General features: G+C 53.3%; 1 pseudogene; it reads left to right on the top strand.

The window, feature by feature from the left end:
- LOC138101861 (zinc finger protein 850-like) overlaps positions 1 to 8,419 on the top strand; it is a 192,789-nt pseudogene extending 184,370 nt beyond the window's left edge.
- Positions 8,420 to 17,896: the final 9,477 nt, after the last annotated feature.

Raw genomic sequence — 17,896 nt, forward strand, 5'->3', positions numbered from 1 at the left:
TTCCCATTCAAAGGCAAAAATGTATTGACTCTCGGGGGCCAGTGGGATGCAGAAGAAGGCGTCTTTTAGATCAATCACTGTGAACCACTGAAAATTCTCAGAAATCGATGTTAACAATGTATATGGATTGGCCACCACCGGGTGTATATCTTTGGCAATTGCATTTACTGCTCTCAGGTCCTGCACCAACCTGTATTTCCCATTTGGTTTCCTTACCGGAAAGATTGGAGTATTAAATTCTGATTCGCATTCTTGTAAAATCCCTAATGCTATAAATTGTGTGATCATTGGGGCAATTCCTTTCCTGGCTTCCAAACTAATAGGGTACTGTCGAACTCTTACCGGGTGTGCCCCTTCCTTTAGTTCAATTTTTACAGGAACGGCTACCCTGGATCTGCCCGGGGTCCCTGTTTCCCATACCCACGGGACTACTGCCTGCTCTATTTCCTGGGGTATCTCCTCTGTCTTTGTCTCTTTAATCACAAAAAGTTTTGCCAGATTCCCCTCCGGGATTTCTAGTTTAGCACGCCCTTTCTCGAATATGATTTTTGCATCCAGTGCCGATAATAAATCTCGCCCCAACAAGCATTCCGGGCTGCTTGGCATATATAAAAACTGGTGATCCAATTCTTTGTTTCCAAATTTGATTTCCAGTGGCCGCAAGAATGACCTCTCCACCACCTCCCCCGACACCCCTACTACTTTCACAACTGAATCACTTAACGGTCCTATTTGTTCATTGATTGCAGAGAAAGTGGCTCCTGTATCTACCCTAAATTCCCTGGGCCCCCCGTCAACTTCCAGGACCACTTTTAGATCTTTATCTAGTCAGCTCTGATTTTGATAGTTCCCCATCATAAAGGCTTGAGCAACACCTTGTGGTCCTGGCGCGAAAGGGTTTAACCCATCATTCGCGTTCATTCCCTGATTTATGGGATTCCTTCCTGGAAAGTTACTCATCGGTGTCCCCATCCCCAAATTGAGGGGGCACTCATTCTTCCAATGACCTTCGGCGAAGCATCGGGCGCACTGATTGGGCCCCAATTTACCTCTACCCCTACCCATCATCTGATTCCCTACATTCTGATTCACAAAACCTCCGAAACCACCTCTTCCCATGCCCCCGTTTCCTCTGCCTCGTCCCCTCCCCCGGCCTCTCACATTCATCTGACTTGCCTGTTGTAACACTGCCAACATGCTTGCTTGTTGCTTCTTTACTGCCTCTTTTTCTCTATTATTATACACTTTCCATGCTACTTCAAGCATTTTCTCCAAGTCCCGAGTGTCATTCCCTTCTAGCTTTTGTAGCTTCCTCCTAATATCCTCCTGTGACTGTCCCATAAATATCAAGGCCATTTGTAGTTTTCCTGCCTCCGATTCCACGTCTAAGTCTGTATACCTCCGTGCTATTTCTTTCAGCCTCTCCAAGAACGCAGATGGTGACTCTGCCTTATCCTGTCTTACCGCATACAACTTAGACCAATTTAAAGTCTTTGGGATTCCCCTCTGAATTCCTTCCACCAACAGCTCCTGATAAACCTGCAACCTATGATACTCTTCTGCCAAATTAGGGTTCCATTCTGGATCTTCCCTTGGTACTATTTCATTCACATTCCCTATTCCTTGTAGTGCTGGTGCTTGCAACTGAATCATGTCCCTTGCCCGATTAGACATAGCTTTAAATACCATCTCCTTTTCCGTAGAATCCATTATCGAGTCTAGCAACACCTGTAGGTCATTCCAGTCCGGATTCTGTGTCTTTATTACCATTTTCACCACCCGAGCCACCTTTTCAGGATTTTCTCTATAAGCTCCAGCAGATTGCTTCCAAATTATTAAATCATTGGGGGAAAACGGAACTTTCACTCTGACCCGATCCCCTGTTGGTCCAACTGCTTCTCGCAATGGGGCCATTAGATGTGCTCGAGAAGCGCTTTTTCCCCTGTCCAGACGCCCTCTGCGAGTACGCTGGGAGAGTGGAGTTCGGGATTGTTCCCTCCCTCTCTCCCTGGGTTCGGGAGTTCGGGATCGTTCCCTCTCTCCTTCCTCGGAGTCAGATTCCTCTTCCGAAGAATCTGAGTCCGGGAGGGGGAGGTTGATTGGGTCGGATGGTGATACCAACAAAGACACATCCTCCTCAGGCTCAGAGAACCGTACCCTTCGCTCTTTACAACCCACGCATTCTTCTGGTTCCGTTTCTAACACCATCATTCCACATTTCCTCTGCCAATCCTTTTTTCCTATTAGCTGATAGAACAAATCCAAATAGGGTATCTCATCCCACTTCTCATTTTCCCGTAGGTACCGCATCATGGAGGTTATAATTTCAGAATTAATAGTGCCATTCCACGGCCACTGCATCCCCCCAGTTTCATATTCAGGCCATACCTTATTACAATAATCAATCAATTCCCTTTTCCGCAGCTCCCGTCCCAATTTACCCTCCTTCCAATGACTTAGCAAACACCCGAGGGGAGAATCCTCCGGAATATCCTTATCTGAACTTGACAAAGCCCGAAACACCCGCAACGGCATCATTCCAGAGGTATGCAACCACACAATAACACACACACACCTAGTAACACACAGACTAATACCAATACCAATTACCACAATATCCAATTCCCTCCTTGCTTATCTCGTCGCCGCGAGAAGCAAGGGCTGGCTCTGCAAAGCTTTCGCTCTGTCTGACGGCCAGCGCCTAGGCTTTATAATCCAAACCAATGCCCCAACCCTGCGAGTAGAGACTCGTCTTACCGGGCAGGCTACCACCACCGGTTTAAAAGGAATAAAGCACCTTGTGGGCTTACCTCACGGTTGTCCGTCGGACGCGGGGTCGGGCACGGGCTGATGTCTCCCCAGAAATCACCTGGTGCCGGCACGGAGCAGATCACCCCGCGAACCGCCCCTACGACCCCCGGAGTCCTGCCGCGGTCGCCAGAAAACTGTTGCCCACCGACCACAAACACAAACCAACAGAGAGTCAGTTTATGCGGTGCTTTATTCAGGGCCCGGGGACCTGGGGACTAGTGTCCCAAATCAGGCTTCCCAAAGGCCTATCGTTTCACTCAGCTCTTTATACAGTTTCAAACATTGGCACACATACAAGATTTAATCTTCAAAGTAAAACATACATCACAAGGATTAACAATTGATAATCATACCCTACGCCATATCTCTCTATGGTTGTCTAGTCTTAGATAATGCTCAACGAGCTCCTACCACTGAAATCCCCCTTGCATGCAACATATATCAACCCAGAACAATTTACTTTTAGACAGGTTCACCGTGCCCAGCTAATTCACTAACGGGTTCACCATGCCCAGCTAATTCACTAACGGGTTCACCATGCCCAGCTAATTCACTATTCCTAACCTCCCCACCCAGTACATTCTATTCCTGTTTCCCCAGAGAACTATTTCTACACCTGAGGCCTTACAGCCTAGCAGAGCCTTAGCCTTACTACTTCTAAAATCCAATATCCTATCCTTTTTGTAACATCTTTGCCAAGAGCAGTTTGAGTCATTTAATTTTCCACAACCTCCTGGTTCTTCTGCTGAAAGAGGATCTGATGCCATCCCAGGGTGAAATGGGGCGTTGCTCATGGGAGTGGATTGGTGGGTGAGAAGGTCAGGAGCTGGAGCTGTGTGCTTGGTTATGATTTGGAGGACAGCTTGTAATCTAATGATGCATTGAAATGATCACTGGGTTCTCTGGCACCTGGTATGAATTCGTTTGCGTTCCCAGGGGCTGCTCCATGGTGTTGTAGGATTTGTTCTGGTGGCCGTTCATCTTTTCCCCATTTTTGGGCGCTCCCAAAAATGCCAGGGATGCATCAATTGACCGCTTTTCTCTGATTAAATCATCACATCCTTGGATTCCCAAGTGATTTCGCTGACCTTGTGGCAGCAAAAGCAGCCCAGTGGTCAAACCCACCCTGTATAACCCAGACAGTGCCAGCAGATGTTGGAGTGGGGAGAGGGATGATTCCCCCCCCGCTTTTGTGAGTGAAGTTCTCCCAGCATTCTCCGTTTGCTGTTTTCCTTTGGAGCTTCAGGGATTTCTGTTGCAGGGTCCGAGATGCTCAGTGTGGGCTCTGCCTTTCGCGATGCAAATTCCGTCTGTGCAGGGAGGCAGAGCTTGGGGTGAGGGGCAGAAGGAATCAGGCCAATTCCTCTGGCAGGCAAGGAGAGCCTGGGACATTGTGCACACTTCCCGCAGCAGAGTTAATTTGCATTTCTAAAGCTCCTCTGCTGGCTGCTTGGAAGGAAGCTTCTCCTCCAGGGCAACCATCAGGTGACTCACAAGTGCCCTCCCCCCCAGCTGCTTTCTTTTTCTTTTTCTTTTTCTTTTTCTTTTTCTTTTTCTTTTTCTTTTTCTTTTTCTTTTTCTTTTTCTTTTTCTTTTTCTTTTTCTTTTTCTTTTTCTTTTTCTTTTTCTTTTTCTTTTTCTTTTTCTTTTTCTTTTTCTTTTTCTTATGTTTTTTTAGCTCTTTATGAGTTAATGGGTCATCTTTAAACCTCTTCCAGTTTTGCAAAATGCAGCTTACAGGTGAACATTGAAAAACCCATTCTAAAATTCTCCCATCACTAACAGCCACGCACACACATACACAGAAAAACGCCTAAACCAATAAAGATTTTTGCGACTTTTCCCCCTAAGAATAAAAATTGACTCTCACACCCCTGGCCCAAACCCAGCATACAATGTCAGAGTAGGATTATTAAGAAAAAAAATTCTAGTGATATAATCTTGTCAACAAAACTCCTGGAAGATCAAAAACTCTCCAACGACCTTTTTAGTGTTAGAGGATCAAGGCATTACTTTATTCTGGCCAGGATGTGCAACAGAAATCATTTCATGCACACATAGCCCAGGTGTGCAGAGAAAATCATTCCATGGCACACGAGTTTTACTCAATTTTTCCTCACCTTGATGCAGTCTAAACCCATCGAAATCCGTAGGTTTAATGTTCATTGGTTCCAAGTTGGGTAGTTCTTAGTATTTGGTTTCCTGTTGGCCCCGGATTGCTTGGCCTCTGATGTTCATTAGGTCCACACTCCTTGATTTCCTTCTCAGCCTTTTCCAGAGCAGGGGTCTCCAGCTGTGCCGGGGGCAGTGTCTGGGGTAGCTGTTCCTTGATGTTTGCTGATGGGCGTTGATGTTCTGTTGATGGGCGTTATCTTTTGGGTATCTTTTGGGCTATTCCCAGTCTGTTGAGATGTTAAGCTCATCTCCCTTGAGTGGTGTAACATCCCTTAAAGTCCCCAGGCAGGGTCTGTGCCAGCCGAGCTTCCTGTGGAAGAGATTTCACAAGAGACAGGATTCTGGCCACAGACTGCTTGAAACAGACATCCCTGATCTCCACCCCCCACTAGGTCGGGAATTCGCAGGGTGAGGAATTGCAAACCTCAATTCCAGGGAGATAATTGAATATCTGCCCTGGATCTGGCTCTTCTTCTTGCCAAAGCCAATGGCAGCAGCCGTACCCGTGGCATCTCACTGTCCGTGGGTGCTCATCCTCTGACAGCTGCTGAGCTTTCTGCAAAATCATTCGTTTCTCCAGTGACCCAAACAAGATCGTTGAAAGAAAATCCTGATCCTTCCACATCCCGCAGCCTCCTGGGGGCCGGGGGCCACTGCCGGCCCTGCCCGGGGGGTGTTGGGGTCAGGCAGTGCCCGGCGCTGAGCCCTGGCTGCCCCACAGCCCCGGCCCGGCCCCACAGCTCCCCACAGGCCCCCAGCCCGTGCTGCCCTGTCCTGCTGCTCCCCACCACAGAGAAACACCCTAAAATCCTGAACTTCTTTTTCTGTCCTGTCCTGGAACGCGGGGATACAAAAGATCTGGATCAGCTGGCAAATGTTGAGGATAAGATGGTGCTGAAAAGCATCCCAGTCCTCACTTTTTTCTCTTCCTCCTCTTTTCCATCTTCCTTTTCCTTTCTTACCACATAGATTCCTCCTGCTGCTGTTTGCCTTAACCATATTCCTGCACACTCCCTTCAACCAATCCCTTCCCAGCACACCAACACCATCCGTCCCCTGTTGCTGAGACCCCTTCTCGACTTCCCTTTTTACCCGTGCTGGGTGTCCATGTCCTTAATTAGCTCTGGGAGAATGTGCAAACTGCCTCAGCATTGTCCCCTTTTGATTAGGAAACGATGTCCATGGTTCTGTTCAGGCTTTGTTGTTGTTCTGGAAGTTGAGGAATTGAGCAGGAGCTTGGCTGAGCAGCAGTGTGTGTCAGTCAGTGCCATTTTGTGGAGCTGCTGGTTTGTGCTGTCACTTGCTTGTGTGCAAGTGCGTGTGGCTGTGTCCGAGCAGATTCAGAGGATGTGTTTGTAAGGAGGCGTTGGTGTTGTTGGTTCGCTGGGGGTGCCCGGTTTTCGGGACATCCCCCCTGGAGCAGGGTGTCCCCCCTTGGTGCAGGCGCGGCCCTCAGGCAGCGCTCAGCCAATCAGAAGGCGCGGCGCTGGTGACTCAGCAGTTGCCAGGCAGAGCCGCAGCGCCCGGCGCTCCCCAGCTGGAGCCCACGTGTGGCCCGGCCTTGGCGCCCCCCGCCAGGGGAATTTGGGGAGGTGGGAGGGGGGGAGCGCCAAGGCCGGGCCGGGCCGTGCTGTGCTGGCAGAAGTGGCTGCGGCGGGGGCCGAGTGCGGGCAGGAGCGGCCGAGAGCCCAGCGCTGCCCCAGCCCGAGCTGCCGCAGCTGCATCGCTGCTCGTGCTGTGCGATCCGAGAGCTCTGGGGGGCAGAGCGAGCCAGGGCTGGGTGCTGGGCCTGGGGGGAGCAGGAGAAAGGCTGGAGGAGCAGGGCTGGAGACCAGAATGGTGAAACGATGCCCGTGGGAGCAGCAGGTGGGATTCTGCAGAAGAAGGAATAGTGTGAGGAAGAGGACCGTGAGGAAGAGTAGGGATTCAGGAGGAGGAGGAGGAGGATCAGGACGAGGAGGCACCCCAAGGTTCCAGCACTCGCTGTATCTGCAGCCTCCCTCCAGCCCCAGGAGTGTTGCCCCCCCCCATCCAGCAGGTGATCAGGGAGGGGGATCCACGATTTTCCAGGGGGTAAATCTTGGTGTTTCTGAGGTTTCTTGGTTTCCCTGTTGGTGCTTTGGTTTTTTTTTGTGGGGGCTGAATGTTTATATTTTGGAGGGAGCTTTCTCTGAATCTTGATGTTTTGGTAGTTTTGGGTCTGTGTCTTAATGTCTGGGGGACTTTTGGGCTGAGTCTCTGTGTTTTTGAGATTTTTACAGACACAAGATGCCCGGTGATGGACCTGGGCAGGAGAAGCCCCCAACCCAAGGCACTCACCCCTTGTTTCTTCCCCAATCCAGGATTTGTCATTCCCAAGGCGTGGCCGGATGGAGGAGGAGGAAAAGCCCCGGAGATGCTGCACGAGGAGGGGCTGCAAACGCAGCCCAGAGAGATCCAAGGAGGAAAGAGCCCCCCTGTGCCGGGAAGGCGGCCGGAGATCCAGGGGGAGCTCGGAGCTGGGGGAGAACCCTCAGGGTGAGGAGAAGCCCCACAAGTGCTTGGAATGTGGGAAGGGCTTCAGACGGAACTCCAGCCTGATCCGGCACCAGAAGATTCACACTGGGGAGAGGCCCTATGAGTGTGGGGAGTGTGGGAAGGGCTTCACCAGCAGCTCCGAGCTGTTCCAGCACCAGGTGGTCCACACCGGGAACGGCCTTATGAGTGCTTGGATTGTGGGAAGAGTTTCGGGTGGAGCTCCACCCTGAGGGCACACCAGCGCATCCACACTGGGGAGAGGCCCTACGAGTGTTCTGAGTGTGGGAAGAGGTTTCAGAGGAGCTCCCACCTCCTCCAACATCAGCGCATTCACACGGATGAGAGGCCCTTCCGCTGCCCCGACTGCGGGAAGGGCTTCAAACACAGCTCCACCCTCATCACCCACCGGCGCATCCACACTGGGGAGAGGCCCTACGAGTGTCCCCAGTGTGGGAAGAGCTTCTCACACAGCTCAAACTTGATCCAACACCAACGGAGGCACCGCTAAGGGAAGCCCTGCGAGTGCCCCGAGTGCGGGAAGAGCTTCGTGCGCTGCTCCAGCTCCATCCCCTGTGGGAGGATCGGCGTTGGATGATCCCCAGTGACCCCCGTGGGGCAGAGCCCTGGTGACCCCCGTTCCGGGTGATCCGCGCTGGGTGGGGGGAAGGTGTTGGAGAGATTTCTTTGCCTTCTCCTTGTGCTGCTGGGATTTGGTTGGTAATAAATTCCCTCCCTGTGCCCAGGCTGGGTCTGTTGGATCTGGAAGCTTCCTCCATGTCTGGCAGAGCCAATCCCTGGTGGCTCCAAAGTGAGAGGTGCCGGATGCAGAGATGCCCCCACAACCCCTGGGAAGGAGGGAGGAGGAGGAGGGTGTTTTTAAGGGTCTTCTTTTCCTTCTCATTCTCCTGATGTTATTTTTTCGGTGTCATCAATTTAATTAATATCTCTAATTAGAGCCTGTTGTGCCTGTTCCGGTGTTTGCTGAGGGATCTCTCCCAGTCCTTATCCCCAGCCAGGAACCCTCGGTTCCATTTTCTCTCCCCTGTGCGGCTGCGGGGGGCAGGGGCAGAGTGGCTTTGGTGGGTGCCTGGCACCGGGCCAGCGTCACCCCAGGCCATGGGCACCCCTGAGATCCCGCGTCCCTGGGGACACATTTCTGGGCACAGCTGAGCTCCCACCTGCCCCGCACCCCGAGGTTCCCCCTCCCAAAAAATTCCACCCCGGGGCTGCAGCATCCCTAAAGCCCCATAGCCAATCAAAATCGTGGCCAGCGCTGGCCATGGGGCGAGTGGTGGCAGCTGGGGCCGTACTGGTGGCACTGGTGGTGCTGGGAGCCCCCCCGGCTGCGGGCGTGGAGCTCTCAGGTGAGCCGGGGTTGGCGTGACGTGATGGGAAAGGGGGGGAGAAGGGGAAAAAGGGGTGATGGGACCCCTAAAATGAGTGAGAGCTGGAGGGGACCCTCAAAGGAAGAGCAGGAGGGGGCTGAAGAGTGGGGGAGAAACGGGTGGGAGGGGCTGGGAAAGTGGGGAAAAGTGGAGGATGGGACCCGAAAACTGAGCGGGAGTGGGCTGGGGATTGGGGGATGGTGGGGGAAAAGGGTGGAAAGGGTGAAAAGGGGGGAATGGGAGTCCAAAACTCCTCTGGGGAGTGGCTGGAAATGGTGGGAGAGGGGATGTGAAATAGGGAAAAGAGTGGAAAAGAGGAAGTCCGAGCACGGGCAGGAGGGTCCCGTGGCGGCCGTGGGGCACAGGGGGTGCGGAGCGGGGATCCGGGGTGGCTCCCGGAGCTCTGGGCGTGCTGGGGGCTGCAGGGGGGCACCCCCTGAGCTGTGTCCCGCACACACAGGGGTGTTCCAGGGGATGATGAAGTCCGAGTGTCACTTCATTAAGGGCACCGAGCGGGTGAGGTTGGTGCAGAGGAGCATCTGACAGCGGGAGCAGCAACTGCACTCGCCAGCGATGTGGGGCTGTTTGTGGGGGACAGCCCGTGTGGGGAGAAACAGGCGCAGTGCTGGAACAGCCATCCAGCCAGACTGGGGTACAAACGGGCTCTGGCGGACAGGCTCTGCCGGCACCACCGCGACATCGTTGCCCCGTTGCTCGCGGCCCGCAGAGGTGCAGAACGTCGGGCAGAGCGAGTCCCCTCGGGCCCTGCCCTGGGGATGAGCCTGGAGCCCCTCAGCCCCCCTGGTGCCCATCCCCGGGGCCTCTTGTCCTTCCAGGTTCCCCTGAGGTGTCCCAGTCCATCCCAGTCCATCCCAGTCTCTCCCAGTCTCTCCCAGTCCATCCCAGTCCATCCCAGTCTCTCCCAGTCCATCCCAGTCTCTCCCAGTCCATCCCAGTCTCTCCCAGTGCCCCCGCGCGTGTCCATCCCAGCCCTCAGCCCCTCAGCCAATCAGAGCGCGTCTCTCTGATGACTCATCAGTTGCCAGGCAGACCCGCAGCGCCGAGTGCCCCGTGCTGGACTCGGCCTCCCAGTGCCGCGCGCTCCATTCCCAGTCGCTCCCAGTGCCCTCCCAGTGCCTCCCCAGTGCCCTCAATCCACTCCCCTCTCACGAGGGCAGCTCACTTCTCTCAGAACACTCCAAGCCGAAGCTGCCTACGCTTCTAGGCCGATCTCTTGAGTATCCTTCTACTCTCATACTTTCTTTGCCCTTACACGTTTCCTAAGTGTTACTTTTATGCTTTTAATATTACTGGAGATGGTAACCAAAAGGGCTCCAAACCCCCTTCACACAGCAACCAAACTGTTCTGAAATAAACCCTACAGAGATATATTTATAAACACAGATCTTTCACTGTTGTTTCACTCTAATCTGCCCCAGGGGAGCCATGAACCAGACCCTGGGTTACCCTCGCCTTCAGGGGCGGGGCGGAACAGGAGCCGGACACGGGGGAAGCTTCTGGAAGCTGCTGATGGAAGCCACCCCTGGAGGCCCCCTATTTCCAAAGCCTGGCCATGCAAACCCAGGACACTGGATCCAAACATGGATCACTCAGGAGGCACCAGGGCTCTGCCTGTCGTGGTTTGACGCAGCTGAGCATCAAGCACATGAAATCTGTTATTTTTCATAAGGGGAAAATAAGAAAATATTGAGGAAAACTAGAGAGCTGCAAGGCAAAACAGGTTCAAACTTAAACAGTTGCTGTACAAAGAAAAATTTTATTACCAACAGAATTAAAAGTAAAAAGAAATAACAAGAAATTCAAGCAAACTTCCCCTCTCTTCCAGCACTTCCCTCCTTTTACCCAACTCGCAGAAAGGATAACATTACATGGGATTTTAGTCAGTGTTGCAGTTCTTGAAAAGTCTGTTTGTTATGCTTAAGGAAAAAAGGGTTTTCTTCTGCATCACGTGGTTCCCAAAGTGCCACCAACAGCAGACCCGCCCGGAAAGAAACAATCTGCTGTGGTGTAAAACATCTCTGCCCTGAAAAATCTCCCAGTTCCTTCACACTGCCAGACAGGGGCCATCACATGGGGTTATTAATCTTTTTAAGGATGAATTACTTTGGCCTGAACACAAAGGGGTTTTTTTTTGTGACAGGAGGTCTCTAAAAGCCTCTCAATACTTCTATATAGCCTGGCATAGGCACTTTTCATAAGTTTCATGGGCCACAGGTGAACTTTCCATCCCTCCATGTACTCCAAATGGATCAAAGAGACAAACAGTTTGTGATATTACAGTTTCTTACCACGGCCTGCAGGAAGTTTTTTAAGCTGCGCACGAGAATCGCGGCCCCGCCCTCTTTTCTCCCGTCGCCATTTCCAGCTCCGTCCCACAGGACTCACTTTCTCTTCTCTCTGACTCCGAAGCCGCCACGTTGAAGAGTGTTCTTGTTCGGGCTCTACGGTGGAGAAAGCCTGGCTCCCTTTGTGCTGCTGGCTGCGTGGTGTCCTCTTCAGTTCAGCGCGGAGTGTGCTGGCTGCAGACAGGAGGCTCCGCCGGCTCCCGCTGGCTCCGCCGGCCCCGCGTGGAGAGGAGAGGGACCCGCCGGTGCCAGGGAGCCGCGCCGGATGGGTTTAGCTGTGTGGCACTCCATGGCTGGCTTTAGCTGCCTGCGGCTCTGGGACAGTTCCCCCCCAGCAGTGACACAGGGTCTGTGCTGCGGCGTTGGGAAAGGAGGGGGTGCAGGGGCCCTGACCCGGCGGGGCCCGGAGCCTCCAAGGCCCCCTTCCATCTTCCGGCAGGCAAGCTGGAACAAAAGGAATTCCCGGCTTTCCGTATGGTCTAAAGATGTAAATTGTGAGAAGCATCATTAGTCTAAAAGACTGTCCATCAACTCAGGCTCAACCCACTACACCAGCCCTGCTGGAAGTGGGCAAGGGCACCAGAAACCCCAAGGCCCAGCCAGTGCTGCTTCTGGAGGTGCTGGGAGCGGCCACGGAGGCAGCGCCAAACTGAGGGATATGAAGGTCTCTTCCGGCCTGGATGAATCCGGGACTTGGGGATCACCCCAGGCCAGGTGCAGCACCCGGCACTTGGCCTTGTGAGGCCTCGTAAGGTTCTCGTTGTGCCACTTCTCAGGCTTGCCCAGGTCCCTGTGCACGGCCAAATCCGGCCATGGTGCCCCTGCCACGCTCAGCTGCCCGTCCCCTGCAAACGTGCTGAGGGGGAGCTCGAGCCCCTGCCTGTGTCATCGGGGACGCCACTAAAGAGCCCCAGGGCCAAGGCAGAGCCCTGAGGGACACCCCTCGTCCCCGGCCTGCAGCTGCACATGGAGCCAATGCCCCCAAGTCCCTGGCTGCGGCCATCTGGCCAATGGCTCATGCCCTGAGTAGCCCACCCGCCAAAGCCAGGGCTCTGCAGTGTGGGGATTGGGCTGTTGAGTGGGACCGTGGCCAAAGCCTCACAGAGGCCAGGGGCTACAAGTGCCCAAGTCCAGGGCCTGCTCAGTGCAGGCTCGGCTGCTGAAGGGGCGCCGGGTACAGCCCTTTGTGACACAGGTGCATGATGTCAGGGCCCTTGGCCATGCGGAACATGGGGGTGCCCAGAGACCCTTGTGACATCACAGAGCCCTGGCCGAGGGTATCTAAGGGGCACAGAACCTTGGAGTGCCCAGTCCAGTGAGAGCCACTCTCGCAGAAGGAAGCAGCTCCCGTGATCCTTCTGTGCTACAGGACCTGAGAGATGGAAGAGGACAAGGCAAACCCCAACTCCTCCCAGCCAGCCACCCCTGTGCCCAGTGGGCTGCAAGACCAGACCCTCAGCTGGCACTTGGTGGGGGCAGAGAGTGCCTCAGTCAGGCCCCAGAGAGACACTGAAGAGGAGCAGGGGCCCTTTGTCATCAAGGAGGCGGAGAGGAAACCTGGCATGGATGAGGAGCCTTGCCAGGGGAGAGACACTCGGCCCCAAGAGCTTCGCCTGTGGGAAGAGGCGACAGGCCGTGAGTTGTCCCAGTGGGTACCAGCAGGGCCAGTGCAGGACGTGTCCCTGTGCGGAGTGTGGAGTCACCAAGGGCTGAACCCGTGGAAGATGGGTGTGAGCGTGCAGTGGGGAGATGGGGCACAGCAACTGCTCTACCAGTGGGAACAGAGAGTGAAAGTCCAGGAGCTGTCCCAAGGGAAAGAAGAGGGGAATGACCCAAAGTTGTCCCAGCAGGGCGAAGGAAGGGTGAGGGGCCAGGAGGCAGACAGGGGGTCACTCCTGGCAGAGAAAGGGAGCGAGGAGCGGACCTCAGCTGGAGACAATGAAGACTGCCAATACCACACCCAGCTTGAGCTGTCCCAAGAGTGCCAAGGTGCGGCAAAGCCAGAGCTGTCCCAAGGAGAGGTCAGCAGCTCCCAAGACCCCTCTGACGGGGATGACGGCATCGAGCCAGAGCCGTGCCACGCAGAGCTCAATGAGTGGGAAGAGTACATCTACCGAGAGGTTTCCATAGAGGAAGATGGCAGCGACAGAGACCTCACACGGAGCACCTGGCAATACACGTGCATCTTCAGCTTCGGGGTCCCGCCCTCGCTGCCGAAGGCCGCCGCCTGGGACGGACTCGGCGTCCTCGAGCTGCGCGAAGAAGGCGGGCGCCGAAGCCTGGCAGCTCTTGCGGCAGACGGGCTCCCGGCGCCCGTCCCTCGGGAGGCCTGGGCCGAGCGCCGGGCACGGCAGCCGCTCTGTGCCTCGCTTTTTGCCCTGCGAGGCCGAGCCGCCACGGGACCCGCAGCTTGTCCTGTGCTGGCCTGGCAGGAGCCGGGGCCTGCCCCGCGCAGCCCCCGCGGCCCCTCGGCTGCCCAGCCGGCTGCCCCCAGCAAGCGGCCCGGCCGCCTCAGGCGGGCGCTGCGGGCGCTGCGGGCGCTGTTCCGCTGCCGCTGCCTGGCGCCGCGGACGCGGGAGTAGCGCCCGCCCGGCCCGGGGCGGCCTCGGCCTGGACGGGCCCCGCAGCCTCAGCTGCCCCGGCTGCTTTGGGCCGTGCCGGGGGCGTCTCCCCGGTGCCCAAAGTCACCGGCGTGGCCGGCCCCAAGCAGCGCCCGTGGAGCGCGCTCGGTGCCGGCGCGCTCGGCGGGGAAGCCCAGAGAGTCACCAAGAGACCCTGCCGGGCACCCGCTGCCACTGGCACCCTGGCAGAGCCAGCGTCGCCCCGAAACCGCGTCCCCGAGGGCCACATCTGCACAGCTCCTGAACACTGCAGAGACAAGGACTCCACCACCGCCCTGGAAAACTTCTTCCAGTGCCTCACGCCTCTGCCAAGGAAAAACTGCTTCAGATATTGAATCTGAACCTCCCCTGGTGGCACCAAAGGCAACGGACATGGCTGCAGGACATTGACTCAACAAATGCAAGTTGACTTTAAGAAATAGTAATGGGTTAAAAAAAAAAAAAAAAACAAACAAAAATTAAGAAAAACTCCTCATACAGGAAAAAAGAATAGGAATAGGAATGTTGTGATGACAAAGAAATAGCAGTAGTAAATAGGAGGAAGAAGAAAAAGGAATAGAATATTAATAAAAATAGTAAGTTGAATAAGATTAATAAGAGCATAGGAAGAAGAAGAAGAAGAGGAAGAAGAAATAGTAGTAAGCAATAAGAATATGAAAAAGAAAAGAATAAGCATAACAAGTGAATAAGATTAATTAGAATAAGAAGAATATGATAAAGAAGAAATAGTAGTAGTAAATAAGAAGAAAAATGAAAATAGGAATAAGAAGAATAAGAGTAAGACAAAGAAGAAGAAGAAGCAAGAGTAGTAGAACTAATTAAAAAGAAGAAGGAAAAGAAGAAGACTTAGATGAAGAAGATGAAATAGGAACTAGTAATAAGAAGAAGAATATCAAATTAAAATACACATCCACACATCCTCTAGAATCCCATCCCTCCCATTTGTTGTTCAATAAAATGCATGTCCAATAAAATCCGTTTGTTGCCCTCATATGGTCTCACTTGCACCTTCCCTGGGGCACAGGTGTCTCTCCCTCTTGGCATCCTAACCCATGGGCAGGGTCCCTTCCAGCCACAAGCATGCCGGGATTCTGTCCGGGACTCCCTTCCCTTCTTCCCTCTGCTTCCAGCTGGAGAATGTGCAGCAAAGCAGCCTTTGCTGTCTACTCTGGGAGCCCTCCCAGCTACTGGACCTTGTCCCCTGGCCCTGCACAGCTCCCTTGGGAGGCACGGCAGGACCAGCAGCCTGGGAGCCTCGGGAATGCCCCTCTGGGATCCATGGCACACACTGCAATCAGCTGGAATTCCAGTTCCCAGCGAGGAAAAGATGTTCCTGGCCTTGAAGGCAAAGCTCTGAAGGGGCTGAAACCCAAATGGAGCAAGATCTTACAGTGACATTTCACTGCCAGCCTCCATAACTTCATCCAGGGCTGCTTTAGCCCCTGGATTGGGGAAAAACAACATCAGGGGAGGGTCTTTGGCTGGGAGCTGCCCTGGGCAAAGGGAAACACTGGGAGAGAAAAAGAGCAGGCAAAGGAAGGCAGGAGAGAAAGGAGGAGCCGGCAAAGAGCATCACTCCGTATCTCTGAGGGAAGGGGAAGCCTTTTGTTGTATGGAAACCAACAAAAACTCGGAGTATCTCTGCCAGGCCACTGAAGGCCTCTCCTGCCCCACTCTCCCCAAGCAAAGTGCCCCTCCTTGCCCATCCTCGCAGCACTGTCCTCATGCCCTTCTGCTCGTTGTGGATGGTGGGGCAGAGGGTTTGTTCCAGGGCATCCTGCAAGCACCAGGCAGGACAGTTCCACCAGGATGGGAACCCAGCTCAGGGCTGAGGGACTCAGAAAATCTAAACACCAACACAACACCAACAGGGCACATTTGTCATTTTTGCTACAAAAGGCAGCACTGAAAATGATGGGTAATGAGAGCCTCCTAATCACCCCAATCCCTTCTCCATTTTAAACTTCCTCTGAAATAACCAGAATAGCTCTTCAAATTCCTTCATCTTTGTCAGTCCCAGATCTTTTGAGAGCAGACTGGGGAAGAGAGCACAACATCAGCATGTTGGTAATCAGACATGGCTTGTTGTCCATTTCTCCTTACTCAATTACAGTGGTAGATATTGGGAATAACCAGCTGTCCTGAGGAATTTTTCCTGCAGCAAGTTATTTTCCTATCATGGTCCATCTGCAATTTTATTACTTTATTACTTATTAAATGACTTATTACTTATTAAAACACCAACATACATACAGTACAGCACCTTGCAATTACTCCCCCTTATATTTATAAACCTCAAAGTCTTCCAGGTCTTAACAACGTCTTTCTTCTAGTCTTACTCTTTGGGTGCATCAAAAGACTCCTACTCACAGCAGTAGAGAAAACCTTCTCGTTAAAGAGTACCAGTGGTACAAGATCTACCCAGGTAGCCGTAGCCGCGGCTACCAGAGAAATATCTGCTGCGATGAAACCCAAAGCACCCCAGTTTAAGGTTTAAGTTTCCTTTATTTTTTTAAACAAAAACAGGGGAGATGTTGCCGTGCACGCTTCCCCCCGTACTTGGTCTGTCGCAGTTCATTTCATTGTCAATCAGTTTGTAGTTTCCCCTCCCCTTGCTGCATTGTATACGCCTTGCCTTAGCTGCCAGTCCTTGATGTACACCACCCCTTTCCCCTCCCCCTTCTAGAAAGTTCTTCTCCCCTCGAGACCCCCTTGGTCCCTTTGAATTTCTCCCCTCTCCTTGTTTTCCCTTATTGCCTAATTGTATGTCACTCCACCTGTGAACCCTCCCCTTCTCCTTCCCGACTGGCCCTGAGATTGTTGCCGCCCTTTGTCCAACCCCCCTGTAAAAAGCTGTGCAACCCCTTTCCTGGGGTCTTCGGTCCCTGGTCCCCCTGAGGACAACAAAGCCCTGGATACTATACTGGAGTCCCCTCCTTCCTTCTTGCCTCTGCCTGCGAGTGCAAACCATTCAGCACCCTGAGAGCTTTGCCTCTTGCGGCGAGACCAGCTTCATCTTGGTCTTTGGAGCGCATCAGACCCGTCACTGCGAGTGACCAGGCAGCTCCAGCAGCGACAGTTATGTACTTGGAATCGCCATGCTTATGCTCCGTGGCAAAAGCACAAACCCAGAAGCAAGGCAGAAAAGGGTACTTGCTTTCAAGACATGCGAGATTAATAAAGAATTACAAATGACCAAAGAAAAAGGGGGGATTGAGAAACGGGTGATCAATACTTAACTCATGTAAGCACAGTTAACTATTGGGAGACAGCAAATGTTAATCACAAAACCTAAGAAGCAGGATTCGCCCTAATCTTGTCAAGATAAGAGGAACAAGAATCTGTTTGATACCAGCGCAGAAACTGCTGAGTCACCCCACAAAGGACTGCCCATGCTCCAGAAAGGTGAAAATTGCATTGTGATGAAGAGTACTGATCTTCATTGGAAAGACCCCCGAGGAAGAAGAGGAGCCTTCTTCAGTGCGACCACCAGGACACACCACTCATGTGTGACACCTATGCTAATGATATTAATGACTTCCAAGAACTGATTTGTATAACCACCCCTAGCCCGAAGAATGTGATGAATATTCATGACTTTTACCCATAATATTGTGTTGTAGGAAGTGCCGTGTGTGTGTGTGTGTGTGTGTGTGTGTGTGTGTGTGTGTGATTTTGGAGGAGAGATCCCCCGCGTATCCGGCGCTGAATAAAGCAAATACCCACTTCTCTGACTGTCTCTGAAGTGTCTCTTGGCCCAGTTTGGGCAATTCAGGATCCCAAAAAGCTGCCAGGGATCCCAAAATCTCCAAAATCCTGTCAGGGATCCCAAAAACCCCATCAGGAACACCCCCAAACCTGCTGGGAGAGGTCCCGCATGGTGGCCAAGACTGCAGACCCCAAAATCCTGAAAGGGACCCTAAAAACCCCATCAGGGATCCCCTGGCACAGGTCCCGCATGCAACCGCAAAAACGCCCAAAAATTCATGAGGGCGTCCCAAAAAACCCTCAGGAACACCCC

This window comes from Aphelocoma coerulescens, unplaced genomic scaffold (assembly GCF_041296385.1).
Source record: "Aphelocoma coerulescens isolate FSJ_1873_10779 unplaced genomic scaffold, UR_Acoe_1.0 HiC_scaffold_56, whole genome shotgun sequence".
Classification (NCBI taxonomy): domain Eukaryota; kingdom Metazoa; phylum Chordata; class Aves; order Passeriformes; family Corvidae; genus Aphelocoma; species Aphelocoma coerulescens.